The sequence below is a fragment of the Sceloporus undulatus genome, chromosome 6, assembly GCF_019175285.1.
Source record: "Sceloporus undulatus isolate JIND9_A2432 ecotype Alabama chromosome 6, SceUnd_v1.1, whole genome shotgun sequence".
Classification (NCBI taxonomy): Eukaryota; Metazoa; Chordata; class Lepidosauria; order Squamata; family Phrynosomatidae; genus Sceloporus; species Sceloporus undulatus.
This window is the reverse complement of record NC_056527.1, coordinates 166,537,733-166,563,936: the sequence shown is the minus strand read 5'-3', so window position 1 is coordinate 166,563,936 and position 26,204 is coordinate 166,537,733. Positions and strand designations below refer to the sequence as shown.

The 26,204-nt window shown below is 41.9% G+C and overlaps 1 long non-coding RNA gene across 1 annotated transcript in view; it reads right to left on the bottom strand.

The window, feature by feature from the left end:
* The window catches only part of LOC121935555, a 71,824-nt gene extending 51,572 nt beyond the window's left edge, over positions 1-20,252 (bottom strand). Inside the window, exons 1-2 of the long non-coding RNA XR_006104817.1 lie at positions 20,099-20,252; positions 5,804-5,886 (exon numbers count right to left, since the gene is read on the bottom strand). This is a non-coding gene — a long non-coding RNA (uncharacterized LOC121935555). The remainder of the gene's footprint in view (positions 1-5,803; positions 5,887-20,098) is intronic.
* Between the last annotated feature and the right edge of the window lie 5,952 nt (positions 20,253-26,204).

Genomic DNA, 26,204 nt, shown 5'->3' with positions numbered 1-26,204 from the left:
CTCTCAGTCCCACAAAACCCAATGATAGGTTCACCTTAAGGTCACAATAAATTGGAAACAACTTGAAGACACACAACAACATTACATAACTTTATGTATACTTAGCTATGTAGCATAAGAAACCTTGTTCATGAATTGCAAGGATGTGTAATGGGACACTGGGAAGAGTGTATCAGCACTCCCTAGCTGATGTTCCAATGCACAATGGGACTCAGGCACAATGGGGCCCACGCACATTGATCATTGTAATGGCTCCCTTATGTAGTAATGCAGCAGCAGTCCTTTACTGGATATGGACATTATGGAACTGCCCAATTCTAATTCTCACAGATGTACTGTATATACACATGTATAAGTCTACAAATTTTAGGCAAAACACTGATCCCAAAAAACTCATGCACATAGCAATAGCAATATCAGCTTAATTTATATACCACTTGATACTGAACTAAGCAGTCTCTAAGCGGTTTACAACTGTAAGCTAAAACATACAGGTTTTTTTAAAGTAGCAAATAATGCTTCCTAGAGGCTTTTTGGGGCACGATTCATCATTTTAAGATTTATTGATATATTTATTTGAAATGTTTGTCTCCAAAATCTGTGGCGGAAATGTGACAATCCAAAATTGGACCATTTATTTCCATGGATGCATCCTGCGCAATCTTGAGGTCTGCAGCTTGGTGAGGCACTAGAGCTCTCTGGCTGAGAAATTTGAATACCTCCCAAACTTTAAATCCCAGGATACTATAGCATTGAGCCATAGCAGTTAAAGTGGAACCATAGTGCTATAACTGTGCAGTGTGAAAGGGCCCCTAGTGTTTTTTGTTTGAATTACATGCTCTGAGCAACTACACTGATATGTACTGGACCATGCTTAAGGACATCAACAGGAGCATCTGTGATTCTAAGGTTTTTGACTAGTTTTGGAATTCCGGATAGGGAAGACACAACCTGTATGTGCTTTTAAAATCTGTTGTGAGCCAATTTGAATTCCAAAACTGAGAAAAATCTGGGATGATGATGATGATGATGATGATGATGATGATGATGATGATGATGATTCAGAGGGAGGACTTCAGTCCTTTGCCAGCCCAAGAGAGCAATCCTTTCTGCCTGCTGGAGTCCAGCCATTGACCTCAAGGTTGGAAAACCACACTCCAGAGCTGGATTTGTATACAGCCTCCCATTGCCTTTGCCTAGCCCTATTATCCACGGAAAGGCTCCTGTGGTGAATACAGACAAGCTGAATTCCCCCTCGGCGGAGGGTAAAATTTCCCTTTCATTTTTTCCTTCCTTGGGGAGAACCCTGTGCAGACTTTTCACCTTTCCCTTTTTCTCCCTGCTTTCTCAGAAGAAACATAAATGCTCTTCCTGAGCTGTGAGAATTCACGCCGGAACTTTAACCCAACTTCCATTCTGTTTCACACCTTCCTTCCGCACTAGCGAGAAATGATTTAGTGCATGGCGGTTAAAAATAAAATTGTCTTATTTTAACCAGCTGTCATTTTGCGACAGTAAAGGGCCAAAGTGGGAGGGGGAGAGGGGGACGCAGGCAAAGAAGGTGCCCTTCGGGTTGCTTCAATGGCCATTCAGAAAGGGTTTTCTCCACCTGAAAAGCCATCAGTTTAGTGGCGGGACGGGTCAAGAGGAAGGTCATTTTTTCCCCTTTAATCCACACTGGCCTCTCTCTTCCTTTCCTGAAACTTCTGGATGCTATCCTTTTGGAGGTTTTCAGATCCCAGTGGGAATGACTGGCATCTCTCAGCATTAGTCCAGTTGGTGGTCTGAGAGAGCACCATTGCGTATCCCATACGTTGTCCAGAGGCTCAGCAACTGTTGGCTCCATCTCTCATCAATCTATTGAGTTGCCTCTCAGGCTGTGTCTACACTGCAGAATTAATGCAGTCTGACACTGCTTTAACTGCCATGGCTATGCACTATGGAATCCTGAGATTTATAGTTTTGTGAAATGCTTAACAATAGGCAGTGGTTTAAGCATTGCCCTATGACTCTGGAGACCAGGGTTTGAATTCTGGCTCATCCATGGAAACCCACTGGGTCACCTTCAGCAAGCCATACTCTCTCAGCCTCTGAGGAAAGGAAATGCAAACCCTCTAAGGAAACTTGCCAAGAAAACCCCTTAAGGTATTTATTATTATTATTATTATTATTATTATTATTATTATTATCATCATCATCTTATATCCAGCCTTTCTCCCAATATAGGGTCTTTAAGTCAGAAATGACTTAAAAGCACACAACAGCAGCAACCACAGAGGTCCAAAACACATTGCAGAAATAATCCAGTTTGAGACTACTTTAACTGCCCTGACTGAGTGCTAGGGAATCCTGGGGATTGTAGTTTACTGTGGCACCAGAGCTTTCTGACAGAGAAGGCTAAATGTCTCACAAAACTCCAGTTCCCAGAATTCCCTAGCATTGAACCAGGGCAAATAAAGCGGCCTCAAACGGGATTGTTTCTGCAATTGGTTTTGTATGAGAGGTGCAAAGCTTTCTCTGTCAAAGAGATCTGGTGCCATAACAAACTATAAATCCCTGGATTCCATTGCATGGAACCATGGCCATTAAAGCAGTGTCAAACTGCATTAATTCTGCAGTGTGGCAGCAGCGTAGATTGAAGAACTGTTGGGAAAGAAAGAAAGAGTGAAGAAATACACCCCAGGATGTCCTTTGGTTCTTATTTGCTTTCCTTGAAGTTGTGTGAATCCATTGGGGTGGAAGGAGGTGGGAACTTTCCACCGATAATGGTTGCTGCTGACTTTCCTCCTCTACGTTTCACCTGTTCTATTATGCCGAGGAGCTTCATTCCAGACGAAGAGATTATGCAACCCAGGGAGGAAAGCACTGAGCAAGATATAGCGCACACAAAAAGTGTGACAAATTGTAATGACAGGGGTTGCAGTGGCAGCTTGTGATGGAGGGAAATTAAATCCTGAGCCAAACAATGCACCATTATACTGTGCTCTATAAGCACCCTTGTTGAAGTGAGATTGAGAGAGAGAGAGAGAGAGAGAGAGAAATACACACACACAAAAGCAGGGAGGGGCAGAGTTGGGGGAGAAAAGTGATGCACACACTACATTACTACCCTTCCCATTTCTTTCCCCAAGTGGCCTGGTCCTTCAAAACATTTCATGCAATAAAATGCATGCTTGAGAAAACCCATGAATGTACCCAAGCTAGAGCTGCGCTTTTTAGTGGTGGGACAGTGGCCATAAAAGACACGAAATTAAATATATCTGTTGGTGACCCTGTTTTGTGACTGCTGTAGGGAAAGCGCAAAGAGTCTTGTCACTCCAAAAATGTACAGAACCAAGGAAAATGGTCCCATTTACCCCGAACCCTATTGTTTGTCCCAATAGGAGTAGGTGCATTGAATCAACTGTTGAATGGTGAGTCAACACATAGATAAAAACCAAATTATTCAATGCTCTACTTCAATCTAACTAACAAGATCCAGGCCCTTGTTGCATGTTCCCTTTCCAAAATCCATGTCGTGATCATGCCTTTTATTCTGCTGGCCAAAAAAAGCATAAAAATCCAGAAATTGTTTAAATGCTTCTTCTAGAAGATTTTGCCAGAGAGAAGAAGGGTTTGGATTTCAAAATCATTGGCTTCTTTGGTTTGGTGCATTTTGTTTGCATCTCCATGAATCTCCTTTATAGTGTTCCTTGTTGCTATGATTTTTTTGCTTGAGAAATCTGAAATGTTCAGGAGGCTGTGTACTTATGTTAACTGCACATATGTATATATCACTGACGAAGGGGGTGGATATGCTGCATTTTAAGCACTTGAAATGTGCTATATAAATGTTGAAGGCTATTATTACTTATACGAGCTTAAGTCAGTCCAATAAAAGCTATCCTAAGTGTGGAATAATTCAACATTTATTATGATTAAGATTCAGCCTCTTCCTTGTGTTTGAGAAACCATAAAGAAGATAATATTTTCATTATGGAGTGCTTTGAAAATTAGCAATCTTATATACGTGATTAACCACTGGGAATCCATTTCAAGTCTGGTGTAGAGACTAGTACTGATTTAAATTCATTCCTGGAAGTTGCACAGTGATGTATCCAATATTTTGAACATTACTTCTGGGGTGGAGACCTATATAATGGAAATTGTTTATAAATCTGTTTATTCCCCTACAGCGGGATAGGAAGAGGACTGTCAGGATCTGGAAGATGTTTGCATCTCTATTGGAAACATACAAGGCTGTGTCCCCTTTGCGATCTGTCCGACATTTTCAGTTTTGATTTCTGATTTACAACCTGTTTGAAAACAGGATTCCTCAAAACCTAAAACAGTCGAGGAGGTGGGACATGGCAAAATTATCCTCTAAGGGGTGGAAAGATGAGACATTAAAAAACCCCAACAACTGCCATGGCATGGAAATGAAGGCCAAGATAATGGGGGCAGAATGAGGCAGATGCAGTGCCAGGATACTCTGACCTGCCCTTGGAGTATTCTGGCCAGTGCACAGAAGGTCTAAGACAGTGGGGTGGGATTATGACCCAGACTTTTGGGGTCCTATGAGGACCTATTAAGGGTGCACCGTTGATCCTAGCCAAAAACCTGAAAACTATGTTAACTGTATGTTGACATGCCATTGGACAATAGAGGTAGAAAAGATATTACAAAAGATATTTTTAAAAATGATCAGGAAAGTGCTTCTCGTGTGCTTGGAAGTGCTGACAAGGAAAATCCTGGACTGATAAGATCCCTTGCCATTTGAGACCTATTCTGTACAACGTTTTCACAACCACCTACAACCACAGGGCTGCAGGTAGCAGTGGAATGGTGCCTGGTGTGTGAAATATCTCATTCAGTGGACTATAACTCTGGAGTCCAGGGTTCAAATCCTGGCTCAGCCGTGGAAATCCACTGGATGATTTGAGGCTAGCCACTCACTCTCAGCCTCAGAAAACCCCGCAATAGAGTCACCATAAGTCGGAAACAACTTGAAGCCACACAACGTCCTCTAAACCTAGGCTCCAATAATTGTTCTTGGACTGAAAGTGTCACAGGACTTTTTTATTAGTCATTTACAAATTATTTTATTTGATCATGTGGACGGTCTATAAAAGTTAGGGGCTGGTGCCGTTTTATGTCGGGGGGCATTGCCAGAAAAGGAAGAGAGAATGACTGATTCTGACTCTGAAATGCTTTCACCCCATCCTTCCCTCCCTCCCTCTCTCTGGACAGTTGCTATGATCCCAGACATTCAAAAACATTTCAGACTTAAAAGGTTAAGATTTAAGTGCAGCTGATTTTATCTGGGCTTTTAACTAACACAGCCAGGTGGATTAGAGAAATGTGTACAATCTCCACTCTAGACACTTGGGTAAATATGCACAAGCGGCAAGCCAGCCAAGGAAAGAATCTGCTGTTATTGTCTATTAATTTGAAAGAGGAGATTAAAGAAAGTGCAGAAATCAGTAGTGTAAATATCAAAAAGGATTTCAATTTATATGTAAGAACATTACTCTAGCAGCAGCCTGGACTATTTTCAAATAACAGGGAAGGGGAAAAAAGCTTTGAGGGGGGAAAAGAGTTGAAAGGAGAAAGGAAAGAAAGAAATTTACATATTTTACTCCCTCTTCTTTGCTGGAATGGAGACCAGTTTGCTTAACAGAGGTGGATATTGTGTGCCTTTTCTGCACTTTTTGCAATGTGTACATTTTCTATAGAATTGCAGCACTTGGATAAAAGCACTCAGAAGGGATGGAGGCAGAAAACATGTTGCAATAGAAAGAAACATAACTTTGTTTTCCCCTACCTTTCTTTCTCCAAATGGCATTTTCTGGTGATGGTATTTGTTCCAAACATCATTTTTCTGTGCCATCCCATTTCGATATCAGTCTGGCAACAAAATAAACTATATTTAGTTTTCCATCTCTGTCCCCAGAAGATGTTTCTCAAACTTTCTCTCTTCCATTTTTGACTGCAGCAACGTTGCGTAAAAATGGTACTGTGTAAAACGTACATTAAGAGTTTTCTGCAGCGATGCAAACAAACAATTTGTTCCACTTGTGTCCCATTTTCTCTTCAAGAAACATTTCAGGCCATTTACAGAAAACCTTGGTTTGCTGTCGCAGAATGATTTAACAGAAATACACAGTAAGCTCATAGATGAAGATATATCTAAGCCCAGAAGTGGTCTCTCTAGTAGCATTGGGAAGTAGTGAATAAAGGGCAGGATTTGACCTGAGAATAAAAGGAGCAATCCAAGATACTGGATAAGGTACTCAGCTAAGATCTCTATCTTCCAAAATAGATTAAACCCCTTGGATATCTGTGTACCATTTGGACCGAAACCTAAAGTGAGTGAATAATAATAATAATAAGTACACATTTTGCCAATGGACAAAAAAAAAAAAGTCACTATTCCACACACAAAAAGAACCACAAATGTTTGCCTAAACAAAATTTTCACAAAAAAGGCCCAAGTTTTTGAAAAACCATTGAAAAACAGCTAAGGATGCTTGTGCTCTCGCCTTGAATGGATACAACTTCTGAATGCATTCCTTCCAGCATGAGAGAATGAAATAAGTGAAGAGTTACATTCCCAAAGAAAGGCATGAAACAGCAAGAATCATATTTGTAAAAAGCTGAAAAGATCTGCTATCCTGCTCATAAAAGCAAACCCAGAGGGTCATTCTAGTCTGCATGAAAGGGATTGAATTGCAGTGACTCTTCTTGCAGACCTGAGTAACACCAGTTTTTTCATTTACTGCTTTTGGGACATAGGCCAGCTCTCCTTTCTCTCAATCCAGCTTTCACAGGTTTCAGGAATTTTTCAAGTGCATGATTTCCTCGAAGACCCACACCATGTTCAAAATACAATTAACAAAAAAGAGATACACTGAGCTACTGTCGTGCAACACCGACGGCTTCACTCCATTTCTTGGTTAAGTAACCTTGAGGCCACAGGAACAAGGTGAAGAAAGAGTAGTCTGCAGAGATGGAAACAACCAGTGTCTTCATACTGGAAAAAATAATGCAGTTTGATACCACTTTAACTGCCATGGCTCCATTCTACAGAATCCTGGGATATGTCGTTTGGTGAGGCACCAGCACTCATTGGCAAAGACCTTATCAAACTACAGATCTCCAGATTCCATAGGATGGAGCTACCAAGTGGTGTCAAACTGCACTATTTCCATAGTGTAAATGCATCCCAAGTCAGAGTGACCCAAGGATGGGACGTTTGAGGAATTCCATCTCTGTGGAGTCATAGGTGATAGGACTTGGTCCACATCTTTCAGAAGCTCTATGGTGGTGTTTGCGAGGCATATAGAAGAACCATGCAAAAAGAGATAGCATGTTAACCTGAATCACTCAAGGGTAGTCCCTACTTGACTACCCTAGTGGACAGAGCCACTGTGGCTACATCTGCACTGCAGAAATAAAATGGTTTGATCTCCATTTTAACTGTCATGGCTCAATGCTATGAAATTCTGGTGCCACAGCAAACTGCATGGCTCAATGCTATGGAAAGTTCTGGGGCCGCAACAAACTACAATTCCCAAAATTCCATAGCATTAAGCCATGACAGTTATTTCTGTAGTGTGGATGCAGCTTGTGACTCTGGCTCTTGTTCAATTAAAAATCCATGCTGTCTTTTTTAAAAGAACGAGTGACCCGCCCAGGGCTTCATTCTATTGAACCAACATGGCTCTGGAGCATCTAATTCCCACTGAAGATTCTCCGATTGGGATTAAACATCCGTTAAAGCCCAGGGGACGAAGATAAACGTTTCCAAGGGCAAAGGAGTTGGGAAAGCCCTCTGCATGCACCTGTTGGGGACCCTCGGTCTGCATTTCCAGCCTAACCTGCATTTGATACAGTGTTGTTACAGCTGTGAGTTGGGGTGGGGAAGGATTGTTTAAGTGCCTCCAAATGCCTGTCCGTGTGGCAACCAGCTGAATACATAAACCAGGCTCCCCAATCCCTTCGCTGGCCCCGGGTCAGAGTAAATGGAATAATAAAATCCAAATGCTTTTGTCTCAATTTTCCATCGCCGTAGCCTTCCGCATAAATCTACAGCTTCACCGTGACCTCCCCAATCGGTGTTGGCGAAGAGACAGTATGCATGAGATCCATTTGGTCTTCGTCTTGGGGTCTTTAAAAGCTTTTTACAATTAATTTTAATGGGCTTCTCTAAGGATCGAGTGCAGCTTGCTTTCCACCGAGCGCCCCATCAAATCCCTCCTCCCCCCGCCATTACGCACGGGTGTCCCCCTGTTTCTTCATCCCTAGCCCTCTTTAACCAGCTGAGTGGCAGAACATTAATAGAATGATATCCGTCGGTATTGATTGCTTTATACATAACGTGTTATCTAAAGAAGAGGAGGCATTAACTGAATGGAAGGGCTGATAAATGGAAGAAATGGGAAGGCAAGGGAAGGTCTTTCCTTCGTGGGAAGGGCCCTTCTGCAACGTTTCAAGCACACACTGGGGAGGAGTGGAGAAAAATATACATATTGTTATCTTCCATATTTGATTTTTCCCCACATCCATGCATGTCTGCATGGTGAAAAACATCATACTCACCACAAAGCAAGTGCTGGCAGGTAGCTTTGGAGAGGATCCATGCTTCTCTCTCTCTCCTTAACCCATCAAGGGAAATTCTAGTGTTTCCCAGAAACCCTGGAGTGACCTCAGGTTCTTTTGGTGTGTGGACAACTAAATCGGGTCTCATTCAGCCCAATCAAGCTGTCCACAAACGAAGAGATGTGCCATCCTCCTTCCTCACACTGATCAGTTGAGCTTAATGTATGCTTTGCTCTATGTCTACACTGCCCCATGCTCATTGCTTGTGGTTGTGTGTAGAGACCCCTTTCAGATCTAGCTCTGGTGAAACCAGGGCAGCAAAAGGTGAACAGGGATAAATATCTAGTGTGTTTCATAACTGGTTTGTGTCCATGTCCAAAGACACTGCAGAGAAGAGGTGGGGGGGAAAGACTTCAGATTGCGCTTTGGAGATGGTTGTGTACTTCCCAATATCTCTGCCGGAGTGTTGTGATGAAGGAGCAACCTCTTAAATTAGAAATTCTTGTCAGCCTCAGCGGGTGAGAGACCCTTGGTGGCATTCTCTGGTAAGAAAGTGCCTTATACTGGAATGTTAGCTCTGGAGGCTGCCTTTTCAGCGTTGACCTTTATATTAATGCTAATGGGTTTGGGGAAATAAAATGTAAATTTGTCTCTAAATGGATTAGTCTAGGCTGGGAGGGGGTTAGGAGGAGGAGGAGGGGGAACTGATATCGCTTGGAACATTTGCACTGAAATTAAAACATTTATGTTCCAACACTTAATTTTATTAGTGGCACAGCCAAGTTGCCTCAATGAGTAATCCATTCCACCCCAGGTCTCCCCTTTCCTCTCCCAGGCTCCAAGTCGGTACATGCCAACTTGTTAGACTAATATGGTTTATTTACCTAATAAATGTCTTTTTATCCTCAGCAAGCTCAGATTTTTTCAAGTGCATGATTTATGGGTGTGTGAGAGTGTGTGAACGTGTGTGTGTGTGTGTGTGAGAGAGAGAGACAGACAGAAAGAGAGAGAGTATTAATCCCACAGATTCAAGGGAATAAAACATCTTTTGGTAATTCCCCCTCCCTTGTTTCCTCGTATTAATGGAGACAAGTTAACTCCAGCTGGTGCCAAATTAAAAAGCAACTTCTCTTTGTGTTGTCAGGCAGTAGCTGTGAAAACCACAACTAACTCCTGTTGCAAGGAGAGTTCTTGCTATGCAATGGTTACTCATACATCCCCAGAATTGGGGGTCGGGGGGTGAGGAGAGGAAACAAATGTATATAAAATGCATATATACAAATGTCTATCTATGGAAGAGCATTTAGACACAACTGATATTCTTTAAATAGAAATAGGAGACATCTCTCCATGGAGACCACTGTATCAATACTGCACCGCTATAGCATTCTGATAGCACTTCAAATATCATGGCTGCTTCCAATGGAAGTTTTTTGGTTTGGGGAGTGACTTAGAATTTTCTGCTAAAGAGCTCTTGTCCAGATTTCATGAACTAAAGTCCTCCAACTATCAAGCAGAGAATTTTAAATATTTATTTATTTAAAAGACTAGAATTTGGAAGGGCAGCTATGAAGGAATGAGGCAAGATCCTGCAGTGTAATGATATATTACTGAATACTAAAATTAGGATTGTCCATACCTTCACATTTCCAATTTCTATGCATGGCGGGACAATGAAGAAAAAACTGATAGGAAGAAAATAAATTCATTTGAAATGTGGTGCTGCAGACGAGTTTGTGGACTAGTAAAAAGCCATATAAATGGGTCGTGGAGCATGAAATCTTCCTAGAAGCTAAGTTGACTGACATTGGATTTTGGACATATCAAGAGAAGACATGACTCACTAGAAAAGACAATAATGCTTTGTCTGGAAGCAACAGGAAAAGAGGAAGACTGCATTCCAGATGGATAGACTCAATCAAGAAAGCCATGGTTCTGAATCTGCAAGACCTGAGCAGGTCAGTTGAGGATAGAGTTGGAGGTATTTCATTCATAGGGATGTCATGTGTCAAAGTCAACTTGAGAGCAATCAACAATCACAAGGCTAACAGGATTCCAGCCTCCAGCCTCAGCCACAAGCCTTTTAGATATGGATATTTCAGAGGCAACATCTCACAGCAAGTCTTAGTGAGAGTACAAAATGGATACCTTCCAAAATTACAAACCCCAAAACATTCATTTCCATCCCTACCGATGTCACACCGAGAGGACAATCCTCAATTTATATGCTCTAATTTTTCTTTCCTTCCAGGATGTAACTTCCCTTTCCCATTCTCTCTGAAGTGAAGAAGGGACTCTTGGAGACTGGGGATGGCAGTGCCAGGCAGGGGAGGGCAGTGCCAAGCTGTTGCAGATCCATGTTAAAATTCACACATGCATGCTTCTGGAAGGTGAAGGAACAAGTAACAAGATCGGTTCTGTATTGCAATGGTATCCAGTTGCATAATGTAAACTGTGATTAGTGGCTCAGTGCCTGGACAGTGAGTGAGCAGTTTTCCTTGCCTCTCCACACCCTCCGCCCCTTCCACCCCGGACCAGCACTATGTGCTGCCAATCTGTCACACAGTCAAGCTGTAGCACTTTCTGGCATTGCGATGGCTTCAGCTGGTTTGTGTCAGAACCCTCCCAGTGTAGGGGGAAGCTTTCCAGAAGCTGCCGAGTGAGTGTCTGCCTGCCTGGATCAGGAGTGTTGCCAGTTTAACATCCCAGCAAGGGGTCCACCACATCTGGACATCAAACTCTTTGAGAAAAGGAGGAGAGGGAGGTGGCCAGGGATGAATGTAGAGCTCGGGGATGTGATTCACAATCAGGAAGGGCAGTGTTTCCAAAGCACAAGGTTTGCAAGAAAGTGGAGACCACCGCCTCCGAAAGATAAGAAGCGCCATTTGACTTCCTGAGCCAAACCGAGTCTCAAAAAAATAAAATCTCAAAGGGAGGCCCTGGAGAGCAGGCTTCCCTTCCTGGTTACAAATTGAGAGTTTATTAGCTTACGGCCAGATGCTTCTCCTTAAAAGAGATTAATCTCAAGTTCATCATATCACTCGAGAGTTGGTGATATCGAGGCGGAGCACTTGATGCCAAACATGTGTGAAACGGACAAGACCTCTGTGATCCAGAAAGCGAGTAAAAGGAAACACACATTCTTGTTGGAACGCCCTGCGTTAAGGATGGGTCTGCTTTTTCGGCTTCACTTCCTCCAAGCCCTGCAGATGAGTGCAGAAAAATAAATACCATGAAGATGGCAAATTCCTCTCCTGCAGATATGGTTACTGTCTGCCAAAGAGCTGCCAACAATCAGGTGCTTTTGTTAAAAAGGAGATCTTGGCTATTCCTGTGCTAAGCTGTGTGTTGGAAGGAGAGGGAGGAGGAACAAAATGGAGGTTGAAGCAGATTAGAGGACTCCTGGAATGAGGGTCCTTTAGAGAGGGATCTCCAATTGAGACTTTAATTGTTTCCAAATGAGGAGTATTCTGGAATGGGCCTCATTCAGGGCCGGCTTTTGAACAGCTTGCTGCAGAGGGATCCTAAGTGAGCCTCAGTGCCAGCAGCAGCTGTTTTACATTTAAAAAGATTGAGCGTGGATTCGGGAACGACAGCGCGGAAGACAAATGAGGCCGCGCAGAACTGGACATGGGATGGCTCTCCCAAGAGGCCGCTTGTTCTGACAGAGCTTTCCAATCCCACTCCCTCAGGCTGTATTTGACTATCAAAGACCACAATGACCCCAATGAATTTTGATTGCGAGGGCCTCACATCGAAGTGGCTGTGTAGTTATCTCTCTAAGCATCCAGATCTGCTCCGCCTGCTGCTGCTACGCTAAGGACACCATGTTGGTTTCAGGCAATCCCTGCTTTAATCAGAAGCATGCGCGGAAGCTTTAAAGGAGTGAAACCCCTGGACTCTTGTCTTCTAATATCATATTATTTATTGCTGATTTATTTATTAGAAGTGTTCGTTAATCGCCTCTTCTGCCACTAGGGCTCTTAAAGGGATATGCAGTAGGTTAGAACCATTCTGGAAAGCAGATTAAAAACCATACAGTTTGGTTAAAAACATATTAGAGACACACTCCAACTCAAGTTATACTCTTAAATTGCTTTCAGAATAAATGAGTTAAACTGAGATGGAGACATTTTCACATCCCCAGTGCATGCACACACCTGCACACACACACACTCACACACCTTTTGAGTTGCTGGTTTCATTTCATTCCCTTGCCTTTTTCCCTCTTAATTTGTTATTTTTCCCCCAACAGTTTCCAGCAACAACTTACTTTTGTGTGAAATTTGGCATGACTTAGTAGAAATACTGGGGATATTCATAAGATTCCTGTTTTGAAATGCTTGAATACAAAAGAACACTGTAATCCTTTGGGTTTGGCCTATAAATCTTCCACTCTTTGGACAGAAACTTTGAACATCCCCAGAGATAATGAACACAACATCGTCCACGGACTTGGAATTTTATATAACAATATAAGTGATATAAACCCATAAGTGAACTAAACGAAAATAGGTCTTTGCCTTCAGGAACTTTTAATGAAACACTATAATCCTGTATGAACTCTTACATTGCATAACTTTGTGTATACCTAGCTATGTTGCAAAGGTACTAAGAATCTCTTTACAGAATTATGAAGCTATGCAGAACTGTGAAGCTGTGCCCACTGTGCATCAGGACTAATGTAATGCTCATGTGGAGTGATACATGCGCATCAATGTGCATCGGTACCAATGTGCATAAAGCACTTTACTGTCTCTGCTACCTAGTAACACAACAGAAGGCTTCTACTAGATATGGACTTCATTACAACTGTGTAATTCAAATTATCACATATGTAAATCTATTTGTGAAGACATAAATCCCGAACAGGATCCTGGCCTTTTTTTTTTTTTTTTTTGGCAATGGAGGGAAGGCATAAAGAATCATGAAGTCCATATCTAGTAGAAGCCTTCTGTTGTTGTTATGGTGCTTTCAAGACATGTCCAATGTATGGCGACACTATTGTGGAATGGTAAACTGGGTTTCCCCATCACAGTGGACATGGTCTGAAAGAGTGGGACTTATCCAAGGTCCTCCATTGGGTTTCCATGCCAAAGCAGTGATTCAAACTCTTGTCTCCCACAATCCTAGTCCAACACTTAAACAAATACATCATATTGACTCTCTAAGGAATCATATTTGTTACTTCCACATCTATCTTTATCCATTTACCCCGAAATCCGCCTATAATTTTTGAATACTTTTGCATTTTCCAATCCATTTGTCATTAGAAGTACTGGAAACTTTAAAGAATGTCACATAAAACTAACAAAGACGTTTAAAAAAGAGAAAAGTCCCTCAAGCTATTTACGAAACTGCATTAGTCACAATGCCACCTATTAAAGCCTCTTAAGTTGTTATACATCACCATATAAGTCACCACAAAATAGTGCAGGCGGATTCCTAAGAATTATGTTGACACAGGAAGTATCAGTAAATGCACTGGAAAAATTTCCATCTCCTTGTATATATCAATAGCCACATCATCCCATCAAAATTAACACGTTATACTGATAATATTTCAAAGAAATGCTTTCTCATGAGACAGCTATAGTTTATCTGTGAATATGATCCATGTTTAGGGGGGAAACGTTAATTAGAGCATCAAACCATAATACTGGATCTCATATATCATCGATCAGCTTGTTATAAGTCATAGAATCATAAAGCTGGAAGGGGCTTTATAGGTCATTAAGGCCCCATACAGACAGGCCAAAATAAAGCGGCTTTGGGCCACTTTGGAGGTATGCTGTTTAAATGATGCATGCGTCCAAAGAGTCCGGAAGCCATGCCAAAGCCACTATCCAGTCGTAAGGACTGGAGCGCAGCTTTGGTGCAACATCTGGCCTCTTAGGACACATGAATCATTTAAACAGCATATCTCCAAAGTGGCCCAAAGCAGCTTTATTTTTGCCTGTCTGTATGGGGCCAATGTCCAATTACACACTCAATGTAGAAAATCCAGCTAGAACATCCCTAGCAGCTCTCTGTCCAGCCTCTCTCTGAAGTTCTCCAGCAAAAGAGAACCCACTAGCTTTTTAGGGAATTGGTTCCCTGGCAAACTGCTCTTACAATCAGTTGAAATCTTCCCTCCTGTAACTTAAAACCATTAGATCTGGCCCTTCCTTCTGGGGCAGCAGAGAACAGGCCGGCCCTCTCCATTCATAGCCTTTGGTGCAAAGAATACTCACAATTGGCTTGTCCTCAGTGAGAAAGTATATCTCAACACATCAAGACCTCCTACCAAGAAAATGCTCAATTGCCACAATATTGTCACATTTTGAGGAGTGAGAGTGAAAAATTTGTCGGAATGAAAATAATCCTTTTGATTAAAAAAGAAAAACTCACAAAAATTGCAGCATTTTCTCACATGAAACAATAGCTAGCATCCCACTAAACAGTCCTGATGTTATATAGGCTTTTTGTGGGTTTTTCAGGCTATGCACCCATGTTCTAGAAGAGTTTATTCCTGACGTTTCTCCAGCTCTTCTAGAATAAACTCTTCTAGAGCAAAAACCCACAAAAAACTATGGATGCCGGCCATGAAAGCCTCCGACTCCAAAGTCCTGATGTTGTCGCCTAGAAACTGTAATTGTTTTGTGGTGACATTTATAACAGTGGCACCACTACTAGGACCACAAAGACCCTAAAACCCACCTTAAAAGCCAGAGGGCCATACCAAGCAAAGGAGTTCTGTGGTGCTGGCAAGGAAGTGCTGAAGCATGATGCATCCAGCCTCCTCCTTCCATCCATACGAGGTGTGATGAAGAATTGTGATGGGACCTATAGGGGAACTTGCTTTTGTTCATTACACCTAGGCTAATTGGTGGGACAGGGTTGGGCGCATCATCCTTCAGCACCTCACCTGCCAGCAATGTAGAAATCCATCACTCAATATTGTTGTTTGGCTTTTAAGGTGGGTTTTAGGGGATTGGTTTGAAAAACATAGCAGAGCTACAACATCGTAGCTATGCGTCCCATGCCATATCCCATCCAATGTCTTGTGTCCAATGACAAAACATCATTTACACATATGAACTTGGTTTTGGCACACACACACACACACACACACATTTTAAGCAGGAAGGTCTTTTTGGGTGTCCAAACAAGACCTTTGTTGTACAAATGAATTTTTCATGAAAAATGCGAAAAACAATTCAAAATATGTGAAAAGTCTTAAAATTGAATCCTCCATTCTTTCATGTGAATATGAAATAAGTGGAATTTTTTTTATATCATCACTAATTATACATCTATGTCTACTCTTTGCAACCATGTTCTGTTGTAAAACTGAAGAGGCATGAGATAGTAAATGTTGGAAGCATTCAAGTTGCAGACGACTGCTAAACTGCAGTGCCCCAGTAGTGCCCAGATTCTTCTGCATTCTACCAAGCCAAGCCAACCCTGTACCAGAAAGTGAAATGCTTTAACCAGCTTCTCCTCGTGACAGACCTTCTAATTATCTCTGCTTTTTTGCAAAGCCTGGGCCTTCTGCTTCCTATTTCTTTGAGATTCTGACAGGCAAACAAACTAGGCCCATTAGAACACCAGCACAACTCTCGCCTTAGGCAAGAATTGTGGGAGACCACAAATCGTCTGGGTATTAAAAGTCGGATCACAGGAAACTTGACCTCAGCTTCAGTGCTAAATTGCTACTTTGGAGATATTCAGAGCCATATATGGCATTTTCACAATATTCTGCTTTAATGCACTTTGTGCGAGAGTGTATAAGAAGGATTTTCATGCCTGAGGTAGCAGGTAAACTGTATTCTTTCTTTAGCCACTTAATTCTTGTGTGTGTGCATATGAGCAATAGTCACTTTGTCCTACAGTGTTCAACCTCTTTCACATGTATAAACCAGTCAATAATCATGCAGGAAATTAGAATGGATGGATCGATTTATGCCTTGCATCATATGTGTGTTCACTGTATCCTTTCAGCATTATTCTGTGATTAAAAAAATACACAAAGGCCAAGTTCCTGCAATGGCCTGGGTCAGCATTATGCTCTGGTCATGCAGTTCTATGCCCTTCCTTTCAACCAGCTTTTGTCATGCCTTATGAGGGGTTTCTGTTGTTATTATTGCTGCTGCTTAATTGTGGAGGAGGGAAGGGAATTCAGATAATGAAGAAACAGCTTGCCTTGGCTTCAAGGGGAAGAGAAATGACAGTGCGCTCACAGATGGATGTACACTCTTTTTCTTTCCCCCCAGAGCCCAGACCTGCCACATCTTCATTTTATGAATTGCCCCCTCCTTCTTCTCCCCACCAGTAACCACCATTAACTTCTCATAGGGCTTGCTACTGGGGAAGGGAGCATTTTGGAAAGAGCGCAAAAGGTCTGTGCCATAGCAAGAGACATATGCATACATAAGCCACAGTTTGGATCATTGATATCACTAACAGGATGCCACCCGAAATATGTCCTTAAATATATCTTGAAAAGTATCTCCGAACAAATTTCACATATCTAAATGCATTTTTCAGAAATATGGATTCAACATATATTGGTACACTGCTGGAGAACTGAAAGAATGGAGATGTGTGAAAATCACAGAATAAATATAGAAGCTTGCTATATTCCAAGGTTCAAAATTGCATGTAATATTACATTTTAAAGTACTCAGGAACAGATAACACCTTTATTAAGAACAACTAAAATGTCACCAACGTGTGCAAGCTTTACAAGATTATTAAAGGGAACTAGTGGGAAATTAGGTGGAAAAGAGTTTCTGTGCAACAGTTAAAAGTGGGTAAGAGTCAGAGGGAAAGGAAACACATTGCCAAGAGAGGTGAAAATGATAAATTAGATCAGACTCTAAAGAGTACTCCAGAGATCAAGGGGGAAAAATAACAGAATAGTAGGGAAGAGAAGAAGAGCAAAGACCATTTTAAAGACTACCTAAGGAGAGGAAGGTGCAAACAAGAGGAGAGGAGAGGAGAGGAGGAGAATGGAGGAGGGGAAAATGGAAGCGTGAGTGAGCTAAACATGAAATGGCAGAAAAGGGTGCTGACCCCAGGTTTGTTTAAGGTGACATGCTCTGCAGTGGGATGAAAGAAATACTTTGCATTTTTTGAAATGGCTGGGAACAAAGGAACGCTCTGCATCCCCAGAATCAATATCACATTTTATGCCTGCTGCACCCTTCACAAAGAATCAAGGCGACATTGATTCAAGTAAGTAAGAACTTCATTGAAAATTGACCTTTGAGTTCTTTAGTGGAAAGGGACTGCCAGGTTGGAGGGGTGGTGGGCGCAGGGGGAGCCCTCCTTGGTAGCCAGTGCTGGTCAGGGATGTCAGGCATGGTTGATGCTGAAAGGTTCACAGCTTCATTCCCTGTCACCACGTCAGAAGATGGGCCACCTCTGTGCTGACATACACAATGGTCCCACATGGTCTCTCGCCTGCTGTCAGCGCTGGGCTGGAGTCAGCCAAGGATGCAAGATCTGAATCCTGGTAGAATTAGGAGCAATGCTGCATAGAGTGCAGGGATCAGTCCACAGGAGGACCAAGATGGAGGAAGAGGCAGTTGTGAGGATCTGGGACAAGGTCGACAGTCAAATCAAAGTGACATGGGAGAGCCAGAGCTGAGGTTAGGAGGGACCATAGGCAAAATGAGGGGGAAAGAGTTGAGGCTCAAGTTTTTGGCAGTGCAAACTGGAAAGCAGACAACACTGTCCAATGAAGTGGTTCGATCTGGGCTGCACAAAAGTGTTGGCAATGCCAGGCTTGTTAAATAGGACTGAGTGCTATCTTGTCAGTGCCCTAAGCACAAGCCTGCTGCAAGATACATCCAAGTAACAAGGCAAGAGCCTCAATTCATTCCAGTATGAGAGTGTGATGGCTCCCACATAGACTAATTTGAGGCTGCACTGCAGAAATAATGCAGTTTGATGCCGCTTTAACTGCCATGGCTCCATGCTAATGGGATTTGTTGTTTCTTGTGGCACCAGAGCTCTCTAGCAGAGAAAGCAAAATATCTCACAGACTTCAGAATTCCATAGCATTGAGCCACTACAATTAAAGTGGAGTCAACCTACATTATTTCTTCAGTACAGATGCAGCCTGAGACATGAGCCTCTTTTTCGACACCAGGATTTTTCGACACCACACTTAAAGAAAGGGTTTGGCATACCTGGCAGCTACTAATTGAAAAAACTTGGGTAGTGGTTTGAAATGCTTCCCATAAACTACGTTTCAGTGGCCATTTGCAGAATGAGGATGAATATTTTGTCAGCTCGCTTGCTTAGGGCAACATTCGCTGAACTGAATGCATGATTGAGTTTATTGTTTAGCAAACAGTTCTGCAGACAACAGAGGAACAGTTACAATAGCACTTTGCAAATAATTGCCGTTGGATGAGAATGACTGTCTGCAATGCAGAAGAACTGCAAATAACTCACCCAACCAATATCGGCGTGGTGCACATAGAAGAGAAAAGAGGGAGGGCGCAATGTTTTCAAAGCACACTTTGCCAATAATGAAACAAGATGCCATTGCAATTTGTCCTGAATAAAAACCCTCCACCAAAAAACATTCATAATAGTTGTTGCCTTGTCTAGGAGCAGCAAATGCAGAGAGGGAGAAAGTCGCATGACCCGTTGAGTTGACATTAAAAGCTTTAAATTGAATTACATTGGCAGAAATCTTTGAAAATGGGTCTTGGGGACCGGGGAGCAGAACTCCTGACAAGCATAACAGATGTTGAAATTTGGGAGCATTTAGGCAACATTATCCTTGCTTTACATGAGGAAATAGTTTTAATTGCCTTTTCAGGGTGCCTTCAAGGTGTGCTGTTTTGATTTAAGATTTCCCTTTTAAGGTTTGCATCAGGGCATTTTCATTCAAACACCCCAGCAGTGGTGATCAAACTGTTAGCAAGTGCATTGACTAATAAAAAATATGCATAGAATCCCCTGAGAAAAGTTCATTATAGGTTTGTTGAAACCATATTTAAAAAGGGAAATTCAACTTTCCTGAAGACTATGACGTAAGGCTGATCCTATGGGACACTCCACCTCAGCATGGTATGGGAGGTGGATATCAGCTTATACCTAAATTAAATTAAAGTGAAACTTATCTTTCACTCAAGTGGCAAACCAGAGTCGTGCTGTATTACTTCAGGGTGCAGAAAGGGGCTCACTTGACTAAACAACATCACCACCACCACCACCATCATCCTCCCTTGGAATTGGATGGAAAGGAGTGCAAGATACCAATAAGTTGCTGACCACTGGATCTTGGAATTGAATGGAATGGAGTATAGAATACCAATAGGATGTTGACTACCATATCTTGTAATTGGGTGGAAAAGAGTGCAAGATATCAATAGGATGCTGACCATTGTATCTTAGAATTGGGTAGAAAGGAGCATAAGGACCCACTAGGATGTTAGTCATTGTATCTTCACTATCAGGGAGAAGTGACTGGGGGATTTCCAACTTGGCATGCCAAAATGACGTTATCTACCTTTACCTTTGCTTGGTTGGTGTGATAGGGAGTGCCATTTGCTACTCTGTCTCAGCCAGCCCAATATCTTGGGCTGGCCTTGGCACCAAGCATTCAGTGAGTGCATTTCCTCTGGCTTTCCCATTCCAATGTTTCTTTGATGAGGCCCATGCTCCTTCCCTCCTGCCCAGAGCCCCAAGATCACTTGTCCCACTCACATGGTAGTTTATCATTAAGTGAGAGGGAGTGTGGTAAATGATTTGCTATGGGTTTGCTTTTCAAGTTGAAGCTCCCCTCCCCTGCTGCGGTCTCCTTCTCCCCCACTCCGTGGCTAAGATTTGGCATCTGGTTAAGTCAGAAACCATGGGCTTTTTTCTCAGCCATGTGTCTATTCTGGGTAAATCAAGCTCGGCCTGAACCCCTGCACACAAATTATTCTTCCCATTAAAATCATCATCACCATAGTATTTGAGGTTAGTAAAACATATTGCTCAGGCTATAAAACACTCTCAACTAGTATTCCAAATGTCTCGCCTCTAGCTAGCACTTAAATTAAAGTTTGAGACAGCTGGCACTGAAATCAGAATAAACAGTTTTCCACAAAAGGGGGCTGATGAACCACGATTATTGTTTTCATAATTTATTGACAGCGCACATTAACATGCCCTGATCCGTCTCAAGAGCTCATCAGCTTTCAACAGGTGAACAGACTCCATGGGAAAAGACGCTGTCTTAAATTATCCCCCAAATAATTGGACCTCTAATAAGCATTGCATAAAACAGCAAGGCTTCTGTAATTTCCATAATCTGGATTTAATTTGTTTGCTAGCTCCATGGGTGCTTTTTGGCTTGTTTGTTTCAGAGCAACGCGGGAGTTGCCATCTCGCACCGATACCAATTGAATCAACATTGCCCAGGGACCACTCAGAGGTCACTAAACTTGGGTGGTATTTGTTAGGTCAGAATTCAGGGGATGGTATCTGTAAATTACACAGGAAGGTCATTGAAATTTGTAATTATGTGTCTTGTGCAACACATATTGATTACTGGTACTCTGAATCAGGTCATAGATCAAAGGTAGTAATAGTACCACAATACTCAGAGGTCAGACCTCACCTGGGCATTGCAGCTCAAGAAGCATATTGACATGCTGAAAGACATCCAGAAGAGAGTGACCCAGGTGGGAAAGGATATGGAAACCAAGCTGAACGAGGAGCTGCAATCAAAATGCAGAAATGAAGTTGTTTGACACCACTTTAGGAGCCCTGGTGGCACAGTGGTTAAATGCCAGTAATGCAGCCACTCATTCACAAACCACAAGGCTGTGAGTTCAATCCCAGCCAAGGGCTCATGGTTGACTCAGTCTTGCATCCTTCCAAGTTGCTAAAATGAGTACCCAGTTTGTTGGGGGCAATTTGCTTACAGTTATAAACTGCTTAGAGAATGGTTAGCGTGGTATGAAGTGGTATATAAATGAAGCTGCTATTGCTGCTATTGCTACTTTAATTTCCATGGCCCAATGCTCTGGAATTTTGGGATTTGTAGTTTGACGAGGCACCAGAGCTCTCTGACAGTGAAGGCTAAATATGTCACAAAGCTACTACAAATTCCACAGCATTGAATCATCACATTTCTGAAGTTGATTGTGAGGATTCTGAAGCTGATTGAGAGGACAACTTGTCTCTGATGCAGATGCTCCTGAAATCACTCCTTCTCTGCAAGCCTTGTGTGTGTGTGTGTGTGTGTGTGTGTGTGTGTGTGTGTGTATGAAATGGGTTTGTTTTGTGCCTTGCTCCAGTAAAATGCCCAAATCAGACCTCCCCATCCCCTTAAATTTTATTCCTCTTTCATTGTTCTGCCTCGTTTTCACATCCCTTTAGATGCTTTTTCTGCTGAATTTCTCTTGGTGGCATTTTTGAGCTTAGCTCATTATTTTAAAGTGGGTAAAGGTATCATAGAACTATATACTTTTACAACCAGAAGGGACTGCAAGGGCTTTCTAGTCTAGCCTGCATTTTTGATTAAATAACTATCTCACAATTTCTAGAGCAGTTTAATACTAAAGGATAACTCTATTATGGATTCCACATTGGTTTGGGGAGTTCCACTTAGGTAGTTTCAGTGTGGGTTGAATGATTTCTCTCCCTCCCTCCTAATATGTACACTTAAAAGTGCTTTGAAAGTGTTTGCCTCTCTGTCTTCAGGGAAAACTGGAAATGGTAATTGGGGTAAGGAAATCTCTGGCAGAGAATTCTCAGCTTTGTCCCCAAAGTTTGACGGAAAACATGAAAGTGGTTTATATTTAGTACAGATAATACACTGTACAGAAATTGTTCGCCTTACTATATTGAACATACTTCATGTCTAATTTCTGAAACCAAGGAGAGTCAGCCTTAGTAGGTACTTGGATAGAAGATCATTGGTTCAAGTCATGTCATCCCCTACAACCAAAGGACCACTAGTTCCAAGCCAAGGAAAGACTCCTCTACATGAGACCTAAAAAGCCTCCACTAGTCAAAATGGACCCTTCATGTTTAGCTATACCAAGCTTCTAAATCAATGTAAAGGCATAATTCAGAGACATATAGACTGGAGTATCACTATGCAAAGGAATCTTGTAGCACCTTTGAGAGTTGTAGCATGAGCCTCCATAGACATGGTCTACTTGGTCTACTTCTTCAGATGCAGTGAACTGGTGCCAAGGACTGATATCTATAACCAGAATATATGTTTAGTCATAGAAATGCAAAAGCTGTATTATGGTGCCTTTGTCTCCTGCCTTTGTCCCTCAACAACCATAGTTAAAACTGAACTAGTCACCTCATCACCAAACCCATGCATTTTGCATTTCTATGACTATTCTGGGCATCAGTTCACTCCATGTATCCGAGGAATCAGACCAAGTTTACAAAAGCTTATGTTACAATGTCTTTTACTCAGTTAGTCTCAAAGGTGCTACAAGATCCCTTTGCAATGTCAAGGCAGTTAGGGTCCTTTGCACCTGCTTCCTTCCGATCCATTAATTCCATTCCTTTGACATCAATAGTACAGGGACTTCAGGTACAAACTTCTAATAAATGGTGCAGAAGTTGGATTGGTGCATTTCCATAATGCAGCACCTACTGACAAATAAATCCAATTAACAAAGGTGAAAGTTTATAATTGGGGTTAACTGGAATCTGAGTGCCATTGTTCATGCCCTCCCCACATTGCATTCTCTCCTAAATAACTCACTGTAGTAACTCAACCAAGGCCCTCCACTTTGGCATCAGACAGAAGAGGCAACAATCTGGGAGGGAACAGAAGGCATCATTAGATTCTGAAAATTGTAATAACGCTGCATAAACAATGAGGATATAATTTTTATGGGGTTTGGGAGTGGAGGGTTCCAGAGGGGGAAAGGCCCCTTAATCTTCAGCTGAAAGTAGGTTGAAATAGCTCAGGTCCCTATTGTACTTCACAGTTTGCAGCACAGTTGGGGAAAAGGAATACATCTTTTCTGAGATGTACCCCAGACTCTGGCTTTTAATAGACATGCTAATGAGATCCGAAGGCTTCATTTCCCAGTGTGCTGAAAACGCCAATAAATCTGGATGGTTCACCACCCCAGAGAAGCTCAGCGCTCCAATCACAATGGCCTTTATTGAATAATATATTTAATATCAGTAAACACTAAATATATTATGTCTGTATATTAATGGCACCAATGTTCAGTCTGTGGTTTTGTCCCAAACTCCAAGTGCCATGTTGTCACTGTTCTGTGCCTTTAAGTCATTTCCAGCTTATGGAGACTCTTAGGCGAACCTATCACAGGGTTTTCTTGGCAAGCTTTTCCAGAGGGTTAATATTAGAGCCACTAATATTAAGATGTGGAGTTTGTGGTGTGCTTTCTTTCTGGATAAAATAAGAATGCATGGGATTAATGTGTTTCCTGTGCTACTAGTAAAGAAATGAATGCCAAAGAAACAAATGAGTGACCAGTGTCATGTATTCATTTGTTTCATCCTTGCTCATTCATTTTGTTTCCCCTTAGCAGCTGTAATGGATCAGATGGAGGTTACTGAGAAGCCAGGGAAGGGAGATGGAGGAGAAAGGGAGAGCAGTTTTTAGTTAAGTATATTTTTAGTTCAAGCCATAGAGACCAACTGTTGCACACAGTACATGCAGAGAGATTTTTAATAGCAAGGGTGAACAAGATCCGAGAGTCTGTAGACCAATTTTTGGGACCAGGGACCTTCGCAGGCTCCATACACTCCACTTGTATTTAGGAAAACCAAAACCCAAAGGGCCTGGTTATTTGTTTCCAGTATCCTCTGTTTCCAGAGTTCATTAGACTATAATAACATTAGACTAGGGTAACTTTCTCTCAGATGATTTGGGCGCTCATTGCCAAACGCAAGAGGTATTCACAACTGGTTTCTGGAAGGCAGAATTAATAGCCATAGCCATGTGAGTCTGGAATATCATGTGCAAAGGGATCTTGTAGCACCTTTGAGACTAAATGCACAAAAGAAATTATTGCATAACCTTTCGTAGACTTGGCCTTCTTCCTCAGATGCATGGGGTGAACTGGTGCTCAGGAAGGGCCTTTATGATCAGATTGTATCAATAGCCATCAAAATGCAAAAGTGGTGGCTATGGTGGTGAGGTGGCAAGTCCTGTTTTAACTATGATTGTTGAGGGACAAATACAGGAGGAAAGATGCTGCCTAAGGTCAAGATGGGTGTATGATCATATGAATAGTGAATGAATGATCATATGAATCATTTTGGAATGTGAGGTTTACAGGCTGTGAACCAGAAAAGGAATGGGATGAACTGACCAAGAATGTCCTCATGAGGCTGAGATGTTCACCAGTGTTTTAATATTTCTGTGTATAAATATGGTTTACAATGCGAAACAATCAGAAGTAAATTTTGCACAGAATCTCTTCCAAATGATAAAGGTTCTCATCAGTTCAAAATTCTTCTCATCAGGGTTTCTGAACACTAATCAATGATAATAATAATAATGTGGGTTTTTTTTTTACCAGTTTTGAATATTTTTAGATATTGATCCCATACCTATTGTCTAAGTGAGATCCTTGTACTAAACGTGGTGACTAAGGCTGCACTGGCATTGTAGAAGTAATATAGTTTAACACCACTTTAGCTGCCATGGCTCCATGCTATGGCATGCTGGGATTTGTAGTTTTGTGAGGCGCCAGTACTCTGGCAGAGTAGGTTAAAGACGTTGTAAAACTACAAATGCCAGGATCCAATAAGACGGAGCGACGGCTCATAAAGTGATGTCAAACAGCAATATTTCTACAGTGTAGATACACCCAAAGTGTTTGAGAGAGAGCAGATGGGTTAAATGGTGTTGTGTAGTTCTATAGTACTAAAATGTGTATGTGTATATATATATATATATGGACAGATTTTGGCCTATGTCAACCTGGGACACTCCACAACTGCCATAATGCTCCAAGGACATCTGGGATAGATTAATAACCTGAAGTAATTAATTAGCTTTCCCTTTTTCCTGAGTTTCACCTCTGCCTCCCTCATTTCATCTCTTTCCCTTACCTTCTTTTTATTCCTTTGACCTGGGTCTTGAAGAATAATTTCCTAGAAGACTTTCCAAATCCTGTAAGAATGCACTCTTTCTCCAAACATGTCTCGGCACATTCAGCGGGGAGGGATTGGAATTATTTCGTTAAATTGATTTTTGACTTATGGGATTGTGCCGGGTGGCTTGCTGGTTGTTTTTTTTAAGTGTGTACAATTAGAATGCTAACGTGTGCGTGTGTGTGTGGTGTGTATGCATATACGCACACACACACTGCACTACTTTCTGAAGCCACTAAATCCGTGATCTGTTGCTTTCTATGGCATCCTGTGCTATGTGATCTACAAACCTGTCTTTATCACTGAACCATAGATCCAGAGTAAGTTCATGCAGAGTAAGTGGAGTATTCTAGCATTCCATGATCTCTTTGCCAACATTCTCATAGTCTTCTCTAGGCATTATGTCCAAACTGGCCATGTCCATTAGAGACAGAATACATATTTTGTTGAGATCAGCAGTCTTCTTTAAAGTAGATTTTTCCCCTTTCTCTTAAGACTCATTTAATGTGCCCTACTTCAAGAAT